Source organism: Balaenoptera physalus (assembly GCF_965194825.1).
Source record: "Balaenoptera physalus genome assembly, chromosome: 14".
In the NCBI taxonomy this organism is placed as follows: Eukaryota; Metazoa; Chordata; class Mammalia; order Artiodactyla; family Balaenopteridae; genus Balaenoptera; species Balaenoptera physalus.
The window spans coordinates 7455151-7471874 of NC_138893.1; the positions used below are offsets into that span (position 1 = coordinate 7455151).

The 16724-nt window shown below is 36.2% G+C and overlaps 1 long non-coding RNA gene across 1 annotated transcript; it reads left to right on the forward strand.

Moving 5' to 3' along the window:
- Positions 1 to 4795: 4795 nt before the first annotated feature.
- LOC309643167 lies at positions 4796 to 8033 on the forward strand. The gene is made up of 2 exons (XR_014253601.1): positions 4796 to 6998; positions 7328 to 8033. It is a non-coding gene; the product is annotated as an uncharacterized lncRNA (long non-coding RNA).
- The last annotated feature ends 8691 nt before the right edge of the window (positions 8034 to 16724 follow it).

The following is a 16724-nucleotide window of genomic DNA, read 5'->3' on the forward strand; positions in this document are numbered from 1 at the left end:
CTTCATAAATTAACATTTTAAGACAAAAAGAGAAAATGTTTAATTAAGAAATCTCATTGACAGTAAGTCTTGTTGAATAAATGAATGCAAAGGATTGAGCAAGGGAATATATATATATGATTTGCTGGATGGTGACCTTGGGCCAGGTATGGGGCTGGGTATTTTGTAAATGTTCATTCATATTTTACTTAATCATCACCACAACCTTGTGCATTTTGGTGCTCTGTGTGCTTCTGAGTTAGGTAGGGAAACTGTATATGTGGGTCCTGGCATTGAGCATTCAGGATCAGGCAAGGGAAAAAGAACTGATAAGGATCAACGGACAATAAAAGAACCAACCTCCCCCATCTCTGCCATTGTCCTGTCCTGGGATGCAAGGGAGAATGCTCATAGACTATGGATATTTTCCCTCCCAAAATCTGAGATCGCAGCAGATTTCAGGGACCTGTGTTAAACTATGGTTTGTTGGTACTAGGACCTATCTTCCACTGTTATTTTAAAGGGAGCGTCCCCAGAACTTCAGTGTTTTGTGAACAAGTCAAATCTACATTACAGGCATGCCTGGTTACCAGGCCTCCGCCTTCCAAGTGTATCCTGTACCACCAATCAAATGCCTGCCCATCAACGACCAGCTGTTCTGCATCTCCCCAAGGGAGGAGCCAATGTCTCCTAAGACTTGCTCAGAGAATTAGGGATATGATTACCAATGCTAAACTGCTCTATTTTATTCAGGGAGAATAAATGTTTCTACAAAAAAGAAATTGCTGTTACCAATTCCTGATGATATTGTCAAGCTCAAAATTATCTACACTTCATTTACTCAGAGCAATACACTCTAAACCAAAATATTTCCTGTGTGGTTTCACTTTCCCTTTTCTCAAGGTAAAATAATCACCACCCACATTTCTTAGACATAATGTTAGGTATTATCATTCCCATTTTGTAGGTGAGGCCACTAAGGCTCAGAGTGATTAAGAAATACAGTCACCATAGGAAAAATAACATAAATGATTGAGAAATATATTCAAGATAGCTGGTAAGTAGCAAAACCAAGTCTATTTGATTTACTCCTTAGTGTGGTTAAAAAAAACAGTATTGAAAATACAGGGGCAATAACTAGAAATAATTGAATACAAAAAATGCTTTCAGTTTTACTGCAGGAGAATTGAATATATTCAGCAAAGCTTTTCACCGAGAAGGCTCAGATTGTTTTTCAATATTAACGGAGTTAGATGAGGAAAACAACGCTATTATCTTCCCTTCCCTCTCTTGGCAAGTAATCAGGGAGACTTACAAACCATGAATTCCCATGAAATATATTTAACCTTTCCCTAACAACCTAAGAAACAAAAGCAGTTAATATTACTATGGATGAGAGATGAGCTTCCACTTGAGACCTGCTAATCCTGACCAAGAGAAATAGATTTGATACCTGGGTCGGGTTTCATTGTTTGTTTCTTTTTGATGAGATCAACACTTCACTCCAGTTACCACCTCTACCTCATAAATACTGGGCCTCAAAATGCTTAAAAATACACTTATCCAAAAAATGCATAAAATATACTTCTCTTATGAGAGATATATTAAATTTGGGGGGAAGAGTATGGAATAGATATTGCCTGTGAGGTGTATATTGGAAGGAAAAACTACAGCAGCTTATCTGAATAAATCAGTAAGAAGAACTATAAAGTACAATTACTAGGAGGATGGATGAGCAATTGTTATCTCTCTTTTCTTTTCCAATATAAAGTCTGAGGGAGAAATGAACTCCAATGTCAGTCTATCATTCTAATCTGGAACAATTTAGATTTTTTTTTTAGAACAATTTAATTGAGATTCTTACCTTTGAATGCTGTGCATCTTAATCATCATTTACAAAAGGATTTAACAAATAGATTAAGCATAGCAGGTCAAAAGCTAGCAATAGGAATCACTTTGCTTTCCGATAAATTATATGCATATATTCATGGTTCATATTTTTTTAATTTTGAGGACATCTTATTAAAGTTAAATTATGTTAAGTTGGGAATAGTTGAATTAAGATACATTTTAATTTAACACCATTTGGATTAAATATTCATGGTATTTTTAAATCAAAAGCTGTATAACTATTTCTAAGACGAAGTTTCCGTGACTCTGCACTAACAAGACTTATTATGTTGACTGCTGGCATTGTTAAAAATAAAAAAGATCAGGAGCAAGATATATTTAAATATGTCTGTCGTAGAATGTTCTCATGGTTATAACCTCCTATAAAGTAGTTAGACTGTGTCAGAATTTTTTTTTTTTCTGATTTTAAATATATTTTCTAGCTATAATGTGATGGAATAAAAGAAAAAAAATTTAAACTTACAGTAATTTCTTTAGTAAACAGGCTTATATTAGTTAGCTTTTGCTGCATAACAAATTACTCCCAGGCTTAGCAGCCTAAAGCAATAAATATTTATTTTATCACATCTGTGGATAAGGATTTGGCAGTGGCTTATCTGGGTGGTTCTGGCTTAAGACCTCTCATGAAGTTGTTGTCAGGATGTTGGCCAGGGCTGCTGTCATCTGCAGGTTTAATTGTGGCTGGAGGGTCATTTCTAAGGGGAGTGCTCACATGCCTGGCCAGCTGGTGCTGGCTGCTGGCAGGAGGAATCTATTCCTTGCCACAGAGATCTCTCCAAAAGGCTGTTTGAGTATTCTCAGGACATGGCAGCTGGTTTCACCCAGAGAAAATGATCCAAGAGAGAAAAGCAGAAGCTGCAATAATTTCCCCAATCTGCTACATGTTTCACAGGTCATCCCTATTCAATGCAGGAGGGGAAGACAACAGGGATACACATCTGGGCGTGAACATCACTGGGGCCATCATCAAAGCTGGCTACTACAACTGCATGTCTGTACTTGATAACCATCAAAAAGCTTTTTTGAGTACTCCCAAATAAACAGAAGAATAATTAGAAAAGCATTGGAAACATGCTCTTAGACTTCATTCATTCCATTTATAGCATTATGTCCTAGATTAACATTTCTTAAATGGCATTTTGTTTTTCTGACAGCCTTACTGTTGCCTAAATTTCCATGTTGAAGACTTATTAAAATAATACTGGGAACTTCCCTGGTGGCGCAGTGGTTAAGAATCCACCTGTCAATGCAGGGGACACAGGTTCCATCCCTGGTCCGGGAAGATCCCACATGCTGCGGAGCAACTAAGCCTGTGCACCACAACTACTGAGCCTGCGCTCTAGAGCCCATGAACCACAACTACTGAGCCCGTGAGCCACAACTACCGAAGCCCGAGCACCTAGAGCCTGTGCTCTGCAACAAGAGAAGCCACCACAATGAGAAGCCCATGCACCACAATGAAGATTAGTCCCCACTCACCACAACTAGAGAAAGCACACGCACAGCAATGAAGACCTAACACAGCCAAAAATAAATAAATTAAAAATAAATAAATAAATAAAAATACTATTGATAACAAATACATTTATCCTCTATCAGGTGACACTCACTCCTCTAGGAAGGAAGTTACAAAAACATTCTTAAAGATCTCATATACAGGTGGTATAGAGCTACTTGGAAACAGCAGAAATGTACAACAGTGGGAGAAAATTATAAAAGAGATATGCAAGCATTTCTGGAGGGCTCAGTGAGTATAAAGAAATGAAAAGGGTAGTCAAAGTAATAGTGCCATACATGACTGAATTTATCCATGATTTTCATCTCATTTCCACCCGTATCTTCTGAACTGGGGAACTTAATGTGGTAGGGGTAAGAAATGTCTCAAAAACAGGGTGATGACACAGATGAGGATTGGAATAGAAATATGACAAAATTAGGAGTCATGTTTTGGTCCTATTTGTTTATCTGACTCAGGGCCTTTGAAAATTACAATCAAATTCTAAGGTCTATAAACTATATTTTAAATGGCATCCTTCAAGTATTTTCCTTTTTATACTTGAAGTCTTTGATTGCTGTAATTTATTTGAATTAATACATTTCCATGCTGAAGAATAAGAATTGTTTCGTGTTACATTTATTCTAGAGGATAAACACGTCTATCCTTCATGGTATTCCTAATTATATAGGAGATGGGGTTGGGAAAATATTTCTTCTTATATCATCTCTATTCTGCATTAGAAAAACTTAAATTTCTTGCAGTTCTCTCAATAGCTCACATAAATTAAATTTAATATTTGGAAAACTCTTTTGAGGATATACTTGCTTGATATATCCCCTTAGAAGCCTACTCAAAATTTTAATATCTTTATTGTTTTCCCTGAATAGAAAAAGCAATACGTGCTTGTGAAACTTCAAACAGTAGAGGGATGTATAAAATAGAAAGTGAAAGTGTTCTGTAATCGAAGTGGGAGTCAGGGTCAAGGAGATTTATGCTGAGCATAATCCTTGGTAATACATTTTTAAAGAAACTCGTTTGTATATATTTGAAACAGCTGCTTTGAAATACAAAAAAAAAACTCAGTCCTTTGAAAATGTGCTTTGATGAAGGCAAGGGAAGACGTGGAAAGATGACAAACTAATAAAAACAGATTGTTAACCAGAGTTAGGCAAGAATTGGTGGTGGCTTTGAGGATCCACGCATATTCAGAATCCTTGGGAAGACAAATAAATGATGCTCATTGCAGGGAAGTGACCATTATGCACAGGCTATACTTGTGCAGAAATATATAGAACAGATATTAAATGGTTGTGCAAATGGTATGGAAAGAGGGAGATGAGTCTGGGTGGACAACAATAGGAATTCCTTCAATGAAGGATTTTTATCTCTTTTTTTTTTTTTTTTTAATCTCTTTTATTCGTCATTAAATCACCACTGTCCAGAACAGTTCCTAGGCTCTGGTATTCACTCAATAAATGTCGGTGAAGTAAAACAATGAAATAATTAATAAATTGGAACTTATAAGTATATTAAAGATTACTGTTTGTTGCTCCATGCCAGAGTTGAAAGAAAGCTTGTCATTTAGACAGAAGTTCCACAAAAGATCATAGCATAACAGCATAAGGTTCTTAAATAAACCTAATTCTACTGCTGTGATTTAAAACTTTTTTTTTTTTTGTATTCCATATATTATGCTCTAGACCCAAACCAACATTGTGGTGGGTCTTTGGCAATATCATTAAAGCAAAAATGAAAGTTCATAAAATATCTTTGGATATATACTTTTACATCAACTTTATCATTGAATATAAGACTTCATTTTTCCACGCATAAGTAATGAATTGATGTTAAAGAATTATTAGATATGAAGTTCCAAGAAAAAAAGTTAGTATACTCATAACTTGGCCCCAGTGGCTTTTAAATTTCTTGAAGGCAGCTGCTGTGTCTTATTCACCTTTAAATTAATAGGGCCTAATCCTGCACTGACTGAAAAAATTGCATAAAATGGTTCAGGAACCTTTTGATATTTTACAGAAACAATCCTTTAAATCCACCACTATATCCAATTCTGAATGACTTTTTTTTCCAATAAAACTTTCATATTTTATTTCTTGGGAAATAATATTTCTTGGGAAATAATTCATTATTTTGTTTTCATTGAATACCTATTAGTTTAGTTGATAGAGATACCAAAAAAATACACTTTTTTTTTTTAACCCTCTATGAGTTTATAATACTGGAAGAAAAAATAAAATTGCTCCTAAGTGTAATTTCAGATATAGACTGTCCCACTCTGGGGAGCTGGCCTATGATTGCCCATCACTTAATCGTATCTGTCCTGTCATGGAGACTGAGCCCGCCCACTTCACCTCCCATCTCTCTTGTCCTCCTGCCACACCAGCAAGGACCCAGGGAGGCAACGCAATTGGCAAGTACTAAAAAAATGCATTTTGTTCAAGCAAATCCAACTTAAACGGCTGCATTTTAACATAAAATAGCAATGCACGTTTATTGCCTGGCCTCCCCTAGTATATCAGCTTCCAGATGTCTTCTTAACAATTGGCTTAATGAAGTTTAGTGCAACCATCTTCTCTCCCACACGCAGAACTATTTTTAAGACAAGTTAATGTGTTGTTCTGCTCACTTTTACTGCATTTACTCCCCTTTAATATTCATTTTGGCAGTGATATCCTTAAGCAATAACAATAACAAAAAAGTGTGATTTTCATAAGAGTACATTTCTCAACACCCATTAAATAATTCTGTATATATTAGCTGAGACACAGAATAATATTCATATTTCTTTACATTGCATTCATATCTCTCCAAAAAAATTTCTGATCTGAAGTAAATTTTATACGAGTATACATATCACTATTGATAGTTATTTTCTATTTACGGAAAGCTTTGTCACTATTTTCATTTTCCAAGACTTCTTCCTCCCCAGCCTTTTATACCTGGCATTTTTTTCTTTTTTCTTATGTGCCACTGGATCATTCCAAGGTCTTTTCAAACTGGATCTCTTCCTATTTATTTAGTAATCTCAACTATTAAGTAAGACAACAAAAAAGAAAAAAAGTCGCCACCTGAGCAACCAAAACATAGACCGTGGGCTTTTTTTTTTTCCCCAGAATCACTGCAGTCTCCAAAAGGTTACCCTTAGAGATATCTTCCATCGGTGAAGCATTGTCCTCTTCAGGCAAAATTGCGTAAAGTAGCAATACTCACTAGACAAATATATTTGGGTCCATTAACATCAGCATGAATTTAATTTGTAAGATCACCAACTCCAGGTCAACCATACACAAACAAAACTCTAGGAAATGTTACAAGTTTTGCCTACATCTGGGTAACTTTTAGATAAATTACTGATGTTTTTCAGCTGTTTAAAAGGCTGAATATGTGTGATTTTTTTAACTCTCTGAAACCTCATGAATTATAAAACCAAAGAGAAAGAAAACAGTATTTTAAAACTTAGGCAATTCATCAACTCATTAGAAATTATTTCAAAAGTATTAGGTCTATAGTGTCCAAAACTGTTTTCTACTCTTAGTTATAGACAGCAAGGTGCTGTCAGCTGTTACTGAAATGAGAGCAAATAAAATCTTAGGTAGGGGCTTCCATGGTGGCGCAGTGGTTGAGAATCTGCCTGCCAATGCAGGGCACACGGGTTCGAGCCCTGCTCTGGGAGGATCCCACATGCCGCGGAGCAACTGGGCCCGTGAGCCACAATTACTGAATCTGCGCGTACTGGAGCCTGTGCTCCGCAGCAGGAGGGGCCGCGATAGTGAGAGGCCCACGCACCGCGATGAAGAGTGGCCCCCGCTCGCCGCAACTAGAGAAAGCCCTCGCACAGCAACGAAGACCCAACACAGCCAAAAATAAATAAATAAACAAGTGGATACATGTATTAAAAAAAAAAACACAACAAAATCTTAGGTAACTACATTCCTAAACATTACTTAATTAGCCTATAGACCATTGTTTTAAAAACCAAGAGCAGTTCAAAGTCTGGTGAAAGATCCTGTGTTTTCAACTCTATTTAGAGGAAATGCTTTAGTGGTTGAAGTCCCACTCTGCAACTTTATTCTTTTTTTTTTAAATTGGGGTATAGTTGCTTTACAATGTTGTGTTAGTTTCAGCTGTACAACGAAATGAATCAACTGTATGCATACATATATCCCCTCTCTTGGACCTCCCTCCCGCCCCCATTCTACCCATCTAGGTCACCACAGAGCACCGAGCTGAGCTCCCTGTGCTATACAACAGGATCCCGCTAGCTACCTGTTTTACACATGGTAGTGTATTTATGTCAATCCTAATCTCCCAATTCATCCCACCCCCCTTCCCCACCCCGTGTCCACACATCCGTTTTCTACGTCTGTGTCTCTATTCTTGCCCTGAAAACTGGTGCATCTGTACCATTTTTCTAGATTTCACCTCCTAGAGTTATGAAAATAAAAACAAAAATAAACAAATGGGACCTAATTAAACTTAAAAGCTTTTGCACATCAAGGGAACCATAAATGAGATGAAAAGACAATGCTCAGAATGGGAGAAAATATTTGCAAACGAAGCAACTGACAAGGGATTAATCTCCAAAATATACAAACAGCTCATGCAGCTCAATATCAAAACAAACAAACAAACCAATCAAAAAATGGGCGGAAGACCTAAATAGACATTTCTCCAAAGAAGACATACAGATGGTCAAGAGGCACATGAAAATATGTTCAGCAGCACTAATTATTAGAGAAATTTAAATCTACCGCTTTATTCTTGTGGGATTTTTTTTTTTTTTTAATTCAGACAGAAAGTCACAAAAATTATACTTATCCTCATCAGTTCACTCAGTCCCATGTAATTGTTTTTTTTCATCTTGATCTTTTGTTAGCACTTTTATGAGTTCATCAGTTTTTCATCAGAGTTCTGAAAATGCTTATTCATTCAGTTCAGCAGTACAGTCAGTTACCAGAAACCTGTACTTGTCAGAGTCTTTTCCATGAATTTCTTGAAGATGAAACCCTTTTATAGGAACATATTTGCAAAATCATCAGAGTACACCCAGAACTGTCTGTAAATGACAAAAGACTTAAAAACCGCTTTATTCTTAAAAAGAGAATATAAGTTGTCAGGTGCACTGCAAGCTTCTTCCATGTTTCTTTTATTTACTTATTTATTTATGGCTGTGTTGGGTCTTCGTTTCTGTGCGAGGGCTTTCCTCTAGTTGCGGCGAGCGGGGGCCACTCTTCATCGCGGTGCGCGGGCCTCTCACTATCATGGCCTCTCTTGTTGCGGAGCACAGGCTCCAGACGCGCAGGCTCAGTAATTGTGGTTCACGGGCCCAGCTGCTCCGCGGCACGTGGGATCTTCCCCGACCAGGGCTCGAACCCGTGTGCCCTGCATTGGCAGGCAGATTCTCAACCACTGCGCCACCAGGGAAGCCCTCCATGTTTCTTTTGAGTCCATGATTCTTTTCATTGTAGCCAGCATTGTGGGGAACAAAATGACCCTGTTAATTGCCTGTTGATTCCCACAAAAATTTATTAGTGTATCTATACTTTTCATACAGCTACTTTGTACTATCTTGTTATAAACTTACATATTGTATTCATTCTGAGCATAAAATTTTTTACATTGTTTTCATATGAATCCCCAATTATATCCCATGGTATCTTTGGACTATAAATTTGTAGTCATGACTCTCAGCAAAGGATTTCAAGCTATAGACCCTGGGAGGAAAACTGGAATGCCTCTCAAAGTGAAAAAAGTCAATAATGGTATGTGGAGAAAGAACATACTATGTGCCAATAATTAAGACAGACATGCCCCAAAATATAAAACTAGAGTCAGTTGTCAAAAGTTAAATAAAAGGATGGGATGATTGTGTCAGAAAATGTTTCTGCAAATGCAGTCTACAAAAATCTGCAAATTACAGGAAAGAACAGATGCTAAATTAAACATTTTTTAAACGACCATTATTGGAGTTTGGTTTGGATCATATTCCTGATAAAATTATATATTAATCTGAATACTTTCAGTTATATAAAACGGATAAAAATTATTCTACACACAAGAATTAATTAAAACTTGTTATATTATAAAGTTAATTTGAAATGAGTTTTAAGTGGGGGAATATGTACTTTGACCAGCAGATGCACAGTGAAGAAAACTAAACTTGGAATAGAAAGTGCAGGATTCAAGTTATATTTTCTTTAGGAACTCACGTAAGGCAGTTTTGATTAGTGAAACATACAGATATGTGAAGCCAGACATTTGGATTAAAACATTGTTTCTGTTCTTTACTATTTTTTTTACTAGCCTGGACATTTGCTTCTGAGTCTCTGCATGTATTAACAGTGATAGACTTCTGATCTCTCCAGAGTGTTGTATGGATTAGTGCAGACAGCACACAGAGGTTAGGTTCTACATCATAATGCTGACACATAATACATGTTCAATAAATGTCAGTTCTATTTGTGTCTTCATCTCCTTCACTTCTGGAATCATAGTTTCCTTACCTCTAAAATAGAAGCAATAATAAAGCTAATATAAATAAAGCTAGTGTACTGTCTATTACCAATGCAATTAATAAAACTAATATAAATTTTTTACACGAAAATGCTTTGCAAACTGTAAAATCAAGTCATTCTTTAGAATTTATTAAGATGGAGGATGATCATCATACATGAAAAAGGAGAGTTCCTTGCTTGTCCCTTACAGCCTAAAATAAAGGGCATAGTACAAGTGTACATTTCTCAATGTACAAGAGGATTTATCACTTCGCCATGGAAATACCCCATTCAGAATACTGAGGTCTATTTTATTTATGCTATGCTCACCAAGTTTGTCCTAATTGTTTCATGAGTAGAATTCTAAACAGGGGTCAATTCCTCAGCCAACCAGCCTCAATCATCAGGCCAAGTTTATCCATCCTTGTAAAATCTGTTAGTCCATATCTGTATTTTTAAATCAGTCTCTTACATGTCAAATTATGTGACACAATAGTAAAACAATTCATAAAGTTGAGTGTCTGACAGTAAACTGTGAGAATTTGATATTACAACAGCCTGAAAGGCAGAATAAAATCCCCAAATTTTAAAATGGAATTCAACTCCCTCCATTATCCGAACTTAACATGTAATTCCAAATATTTGTTCCACTACTTTCCTCACTCACAATCCAAATCCTGTATTCCTGGCTATTTTTTATACACTTTATTTTTCATTAACTTTTTGAAATGTAATTTACATACTATGAAATGCATCCACTTTATGTTCACATTTTGATGAGTTTTCACAAATACCTGTGTGTGTACCTCCATGTAGTTATCACCATTAGAAAGATACAGCATATGCCCATCACCACAATATGTTCCCGTGTGCTTATTGCCGGTATACCATTTACCAAACCAGATACCACCACCAACTGCTCTGCCTTCTACCTTTTCTAGTATTTAATTTAAACTGTAGTACACAGTATGTACTCATCTTGCTATTTTTGAGGTTTATTCATGTTTCATATATCAGGTGTTGGTTCATTCTTATTGCTGAGTAGTATTCTATGTATGACTATATATACTCTGGAGTGTATTTATCCATTTACCTTTCAATGGATAAACTGACTCCTATTTTTGACCATTCTGAATAACGCTTCTATAAACATTTGTATACCAGTATCAGTGTGGTCAAGTTTTCATTTCTCTTTGACAAACATGTCTAAGGATATAAATACTTATAAGTGTTGTTTAACTTTTTTAAAAACTGCCAAATGCATTTCCAAAGTCATTGCATCAATTTACATTTCCACCAACAGTGTGTGGGATAATTGAAATCTTAATAATACTGAATCTTCTGATCTATCCACATGATATACTTACTTCTCCGTTTATGTAGATCTCTTTTATTTTCTCTCTGCTTCATTTTGCAGTGTTTTATTTCCATTCTTGCACATATTTTTAAAAAGTATCCCTAATTGTTTCATGTTTTATGTTGTTCTAAATAATAAGTTTTTACAAATATTGAGTACCAATTTTCATTGCTAGTGTGTAGAAATACAATTTTACATATTGACTTGTGTCAAATAACTTGTGTCATTCTTGTAGTTATTTGTAGATTTCCACGAATTTTCTGCATACATGATCATATTGTCTATTAATTTAAAATTTTAGTTTTTTTCTAAAGTGTATGCTTTCCTTTTTTCTTTCCTTAGTGCACTTTTCAAGACCTCCAGTACAATGTTCGGTGTAAGTGGTGAGAGGAATATCTTTGATTTTTCCCAGTCTCATGGGTGGAGTGTTCATGCTTTTATTTTATTTTTTTTAATAAATTTATTTATTTATTTTTGGCTACATTGGGTCTTCATTGCTGCACGCGGGCTTTTCTCTAGTTGCAGCGAGCGTGGGCTACTCTTCGTTGCGGTGTGCAGGCCTCTCGTTGAGGTGGCTTCTCTTGTTGCGGAGCACAGGCTCTAGGTGAGCAGGCTCAGTAGTTGTGGCTTGTGGGCTCTAGAGCGCAGGCTCAGTAGTTGTGGCGCATGGACTTAGTTGCTCCACGGTATGTGGGATCTTCCGGACCAGGGCTCGAACCCGTGTCTCCTGCACTGGCAGGTGGATTCTTAACCACTGAGTCACCAGGGAAGCCCCCTGCTTTTATTCTTAAGTATAATTTTAGCTTTGAAATTTGAAGATGTCTATTTTCAACATGAAAAGTTGAATTTTTTTGATTTGCTGAGACTCTTTATTGTTAATGGATGTTGAATTTCGTCAAGTGTTTTCTTCTGCATTTATTGAGACAATCATATATCTCCTTTGTTTTATTCTGTTAATAAAGTTCATTGAATGGTTTTCAAATGTTGAAATCAAGTGGGATAGATCCTACTTGGTCAGGTATGTTATTCCAATATACTACTAAATTTGATTTGCTAATATTATGAAAAAGATTTTTGCATTTATGATCATAAAAGATATTGGACTGTGGATCTCTTTCTTGTCGATGTCATTGTCTGGTTGTGATATTAGAGTAATGCGGGCTTTATAAAATGATTTGTGTTTCCTCTTCCTGTATTTTCTGCATGAGTTTTGTAGAATTGATATTAGTTTTCATTAAATGCTTGGTCAAAACTAGCAATGAATTCATCCGGACCTAAAATCATTGCTGTGGCAAATTATTATAAATTAAAAATTACTTGATTTTATTGAGAGACAGGTACTCTATTGCTTTTTGAGTCAATTTTGGTAAGCTGTGTTCATCAACAAGTTTGTCTATTCCAGCTAAGATATTCAATAACCTGGCATAAAGTTGCTTATAACTGTCCCTCAGTATCATTTTAATGTCTGTAAAATCTGTAGTAATGGGCCCTTTCCTTCCTGGTATTAGGAATTTATGTCTTTGTCTGTCTGTTATTCCTTGATAACTAGACTTTTCCCCCCATTTTTTAAACCTTTCCATATAATATGCATTTAGTTTCATTGTTTTTTTTTAATTGTTTTTCATATTTTATTTTGCTATTTTCTGATTTTAATCTTTATTATGTTTACTACTTCTTCCCTTCTAATTACTTTGGATTTAATTCACTTTTCTTTTCCTCCTCCCTCTTCTTTCTCCTCCTGCTCCTCGTCCTTTTTCTCTCCTCTTTCTCTTAGATTACTTAGCTTTAGATAAATCCTCTTTTTTAATAACAATGTTTAAAGCCATAAATTTCCCTCAAATTTCACTTCATTAGTATCACACAAGTTTTTATATGTTTTGTTGCCATCCCCATGTAGGTCAAAATACTTTCTACTTTTTCTGGTGATTTCTTCTATTATCTATAAGTTACATTAAAATGTGCATTATAATTTCACCAATATTTGGCAGTCTCATTCTTTCTGTTATTAATTGCCAGATGAATTCCAATGTGGTCAGAAAACACATTCTGAATTACCTCTATTCTTATGAATGTATTGAGACTTGTTTCATGGATGAGCATAAGGCCTATCTTGGTAAATTTCTATGTGCATTACAGAATGTCTATTTTTTAAGCTGTTGTATGGAGTACTCTACCAAATTTACTAGACCAGGTTGGTTGATAATCTTTGTATAAATTCCCCCATCCTTAGAGATTTCTATCTACTTGTTTCATTAATTACTAAGCTCTGAGTGTTGAAAACTCTTACTCTTATTATAGACTTGTCTATTTTTGGCTTTCAGTTCTGTCAGTTTTACTTCATGTATTTTGAAGCTCTTTTCTCTCTAGCTGTGGTGAGCGGGGGCTACTCTTCGTTTCTGTGTGCGGGCTTCTAATTGCGGTGGCTTCTCTTGTTGCAGAGCACAGGCTCTAGTAGTTGCAGCACCCGGGCTCAGTAGTTGTGGTGCGTGGACTCAGTAGTTGTGGCTCATGGGCTCTAGAGTGCAGGCTCAGTAGTTGTGGTGCACAGGCTTAGTTGCTCCGTGGCATGTGGGATCTTCCCAGACCAGGGATCGAACCTGTGTCCCCTGCATTGGCAGGCAGATTCTCAACCACTGCGCCACCAGGGAAGTCCCATGGATAAGTTGAATTCTTTATAATTTTGAAATGTTTTCTTCATCCTTGGTAATGTTCTTCGTCATAAAGTCTACTTGTTCTGAAATTAACACAGCCACTGCTGTGTTATTCTGTTATTTTAGATGATTATATCACTTTAAAATTATTACTTTCTGTAAAAAATATTGGTATCTTTGTATTTAAAACCATTGCTTTGTTAGAATAGTTAGATTATTTGTTTAATAAAAATTTTAATATGATTAGGGTAAATCAACCCTATTCCAATTATGTTCTATTTCTCCCTTCTATTCTTTTCATCTTTTCTATGCCCTTTTTTTCTTTATTAATTTTATATTTTCTTACAGTCCATTTTATCTCCACTATTAGCTCATTTATTTTACTGTGTATTCAACTTCACTGAATATTTTCTTCTTCAATGACTAATCTACTTATAATTCTATCAACTGAATTCTTCTTTTTAAATATTACATTTTTCATCTCTAGAAGTTTCCTTCAGTTCTTTTTTTCCATGTGTTTCTTTTCTCCCTCTACTCTTGTCCTAATTTCCTTTAATCCTTAAACATACTGAGCACATTTAAAACATATTCCTTAGCATCCTAGTCTACAAATTCTATCATCTCTATTATTTCTGGCTGATTTTATTGACTAAATGTTACAATAATAGATCACTTTTTTCTATGTCCATATATGCTTACTATTTTTTAATTGAATGTATGATATTTTGACTATTACATTTTTGAGTGTTAGAACTTGTTTTCTTCCTTTATAGAATTTTGGTTGTTCAGATTTTGTTTTCTTTCTTTCAGAGCTTTGAAGTTTGTTTTGGTAGGCAATCAAGTTACTTGCAAATCAGGTTGATCTTTTGGAGGCTTATTGTTAAGCTTTTGCAGGGAATATTTACAGCAGCCTTTATTCAAGACTAAATTAGCCTTACTAGTAAGAATTGACTTGTCTTGGGGCTTTACTGATTAAAATTTCAATGTTGTCCAAAGTGGTCTCCACAGTGGCCGGAATTCAAACATTTCCCAGTCCTGTTGAAAACCAGGAACTATGGACTTTTAAGATTCCTGGCCTCCCACCTTTTTCATGAGTTTTTACCCCAGGTAAGTGTGCATAGGTATTCAGCTAAAGGGTCCATGGACCCCTATCTTGATTTATGGAGCTCTCTCCTCATGGTGCCCTCCTTTTCAGTGTTCTGCCCTCCAAGTTCTGCCTGCAGCAGTTTTCCTGAACTTTGATCTGTTTCCTCAGCTAAGCAAGACTACTGGCTCTGCTTCGGTTCCTCTTCCCTGCACCATGATTCAAAAATTGCTTCTGGATAGATATCTGGTACAGTCACGGGGTTCATCATGTTTGTTCCCCTTTGCTTAAGAATCAGTCCTAGGACTTCCCTGGTGGTCCAGCGGTTAAGACTCTGCACTCCCAATGCAGGGGGCCTGTGTTCCATCCCTGGTCAGGAAACTAGATCCCGCATGCCACAACTAAGACCCAGTACAGCCAAATAAATAAATAAATATTTCAAAAAAGGAAAAAAATAATCAGTCCTGCACTATTTATTGTCCCATATTTGAGAACAATTTTTGTTATGTTTTGTCATATTTTATTGTTTAAGGTAGGAGAATAAGTCTGCTCCCTGAATTCCAGCATGTAGAGAAGTAGAGATGGTTACTCATTCTTCTTTTTTCTTCCTTTCACCTCCTGAAAGAGCCATGCACTGTGTCCCTCAGAGCATTATAGAAGGTCATGTGCTTTCCTTTTATTCTACACATTTACACTTCTCTCCTCCCTGGTCACTTGAATCTTCCTTCTTAACTGCAATGATAAACTACCCTACCTTTTGCCTAGGCCTTTGTTAGAGCTTTAATTTTGTTTAGCTCTTGCGGCATAATAAAGAAACCCGAAGTTCAGTGGCTTAAAAGTGGCTTTTACAATTCCATCTGTTCACTGGGCTCAGCTGGAGCGTTCTGTTCCCAATGATACCAGCAGTAGCCTCAGTAACCTGGAGTTCCAAGATGACTCACGCCCAAGTCAGCTGACGTAGGGGATAATATCGAAGGCAGGGCTCAGCAGAGATTCTGGGTTAGCTGAGTCTCTTTCTCTTCCTTTCCATTTCATCTCTCCGTGTCACAGCTCCATATACTCTCTCTAACTGGAACTACTTACTTGGAGACTCATGACTCCTAAAAGTGAAAAAGCAGAATCTAACAGGCCAGCTTAATCCCAGAACTGGCGAAGTTTACTTCCATCACCTTGAATTGGTTAAAGCCATCAGACATACAAGGATGGCTATATAGCCACAGCAATTAAGGCACTGTGCTATCAATGCAAATGGTAGAAAAATAAACCAAATAAGTAAAATAGAGTCCATGCTGACTTGACTTCTGAAAAACAAGCTAGTTATTTTGGAATACTTTCAAATATAGAGAACATTTGCAAAGATAATACAGAAAGTGTCCATATACCCTCACCCAGTGTTCCCTAATGTTAACATCTTACATCACCATGATATATTTGTCAAAACCAAGAAGCCAAAATTGAAACATTACTGTTAACTAAGCTCCAGACTTTACTGAAGAATCACCAGTTTTTCCACTCATGCCTGTTTTCTGTTATAGGATCCATTCATTGCATTTAAAGACCCACTTCTATATAGTTATATGATTATGACAAAAACACCACTGCAATTCATAGGGCATAGGATAGCCTTTCCAAACATGATACTGAGCCAACTGGATATTGTAGAGAAACATGAACCTTGACCTCCCCCCATGATTTACACAAAATCTAATTTGAAATGGATCGTAGCTTTAAG